This window comes from Physcomitrium patens, chromosome 26 (assembly GCF_059467195.1).
Source record: "Physcomitrium patens ecotype Gransden chromosome 26, ASM5946719v1, whole genome shotgun sequence".
Classification (NCBI taxonomy): domain Eukaryota; kingdom Viridiplantae; phylum Streptophyta; class Bryopsida; order Funariales; family Funariaceae; genus Physcomitrium; species Physcomitrium patens.
The window spans coordinates 1002501-1005000 of NC_143435.1; positions in this window are offsets into that span (position 1 = coordinate 1002501).

Genomic DNA, 2500 nt, shown 5'->3' on the forward strand with positions numbered 1-2500 from the left:
CCGTCCTTTGAGGTCCCCTCCGAACGCCAAGAGAGCCTAGCCACGAAAACCCGTTCGATGGTACCGAACTAGTATTATATGGCCTGTATCTCTCTCCCAACATCCGGCTGGAACAAACCCCCCAGAACTTCCTGCGAAGTTGACCCCTCCATCACCTCATCCGATCGATTTCATCCACCTCTCGCCTCCTACCTCCGCACCACCTGAAGTACATTCTAAGCCCTGGCCCCCAAACCTTTGACGGAGAGGGGGGTCGATAGTCCACTTCTTAAGCAATAGTCCGGTGGGGGAGAAACGGCTAACCCGCACCTTATATTGACATAGGCTAGCATATGGAGTAACCCTCGTTGAACCAAGGCCCCCCGACCCGCTTTGGCTGATCGGGGGGTTCCGGGAGCAAATTCTGGTGGGCGAGTACAGTGGATCCTAGATCGATCGAACAAGGTAACTTCGAAAACAAACTCCCGAATCTTTCCCAAACAGCTCTTCCATAGTTTTTCCAGTCCGCAGCAACGACTCAGGTTTGGATGGGCGAAATCACGACGGCAGCCACAAAAAAATGGATCTCCGACATCACACAACCCGACACACCTAAGTTTCGCGAGGCTCGGCCCCTCTTCCCCTTCGGATGTCCCCCTTCGGTACACCACCACATCATGCCATCCAGTCTGGAGCGTCGCCGACTCCCGTTGGCCAAGGTAGGGCCAACACAAGAGTAGCGGACGAACCAGTCATCTGGTCTTACCGGAGAAAGGGAGAGGTAGACTGCCACCACCAAACCCCACCCAAGCACACACCAGGCAGCAAAAAGCCATCATCCTAAAAGATGGTCCCACTTCACAAGACGAGGAGGTTCCCCGTCCTTCATTCCAACCCCAGGTGAGAACACACACACCCTTCTTTGCGATGGATAAAAGGCAAAAAGAGAGGGCAAAAAAGCCAACGGCAAATTCCAACCAGACCCCCAGAGGCACACACCACAAAAAGTGAAGCCAGAGAGAGCCAGACAAAGAGAAGGATAGAGAGAGAGGGAGAGTTAGACCCCCCCGGAAGAGAATCATAGGTGCTGCGGCCTTTTTCGGGAATGTGACCAGGAAAGAGAGAAACCGACGAGGCCGATACACACATTAAAAATGAAAAAGTAACCATCACCGCGAAGGATTTTCCTCAAAAGACAAATCAGCAAGAAGTATGTCCAATCCCGGGGGCCCATCGCCCCTCCAAATTAATGGAGGGGTCGGATAGAAATTTATAGAAATGTTACTTTTGTGAAACCCCTAGCCGACGAGAGAACTCTCACCGGTTTCGAAGTTCCATTTTCACATTCCGACCTGGGATGTTATGACTCCTCGGCCCACACTGCGAACGCGTCCCACACCCCCTCCAAGTTTATCAGGAATTTCACCTGAGCTTGCAATAGAGATCGAGCGCGGTGGCGGTCACAGTGGTGGTCGACCAGGCGGAGCTTGAACGGCCTCGGCAAACACTTCTCCCCACCCTCCCAAATGAATGAGAGAATGGCTTGACAATACCGAGGCCATCGCCCCCCGCCAAAAATGGTTACTAGCTCTTGGGACTCGCTGCGACGTTACGCGTATCGGCACAAGACCAACCCTCTTTTTCCAGTCGCCCGCGCACCAAAAAAAATTTTGGCAGCGGGACTCACAATCCTTGACAGCCAGCTCACCATATAATACTCGGCGACCCTCCGCGGGACCTCCTCAGAGGGTCGCGTCGCCGGGAAACTAACCCCCACTCCTCACTGATCCAAGGTAACACGCCAGAAGTATCCAGGTAACCCCAGTAGTATCCAGGTATCCCCCTGCGAACGTCGGTACTGGGCTCAAAGAAGGCAGCGAGCAGTCGGGACCCGTAGGCACCGAGCAACCGTCACCCCCTCACGACTTTTCCCGAGACGCTTCAGAGGAACCCTTCCCCACATAGTACTCTCTGTGGGATTCGGCAGGCCCCCGTCCTACTGCACTAAGGAAGTTCCGAGACACACTTTTTTTTGTGGAAGACCACCCACCCTCCCTGTCCTGCCTGCTATCCCCGCCGCGACTCCTGGTCCCGGCCCTCCTCCCCGACTTCCTCCTTGTCCCGCTGCGAGTCCCGGACCTCCTCCCCACTACCTACTCCCGCCGCGAGTCCCAGTCCCGGCCTTCCTCCTCCTCCTCCTCTTCCCTAGTCCCGGCGCGAGTCCCGGACCTCCTCCCCCACTTCCTAGTCCCGTCGCGAGTCCCGGACCTCCTCCCCCTCTTCCTAGTCCCGGCGCGAGTCCCGGACCTCCTCCTTCTCTTCCTTGTCCTGCCGCGAGTCCCAGTCCCGTCGCGAGTCCCGGACTTCCTCCTTCTCTTCCTTGTCCCGCCGCGACTCCCTAGTCCCGTGGCGAGTCCCGGACTTCCTCCTCCTCTTCCTTGTCCCGCCGCGACTCCCTAGTCCCGTGCGCGAGTCCCGGACTTCCTCCTCCTCTTCCTTGTCCCGCCGCGACTCCCTAGTC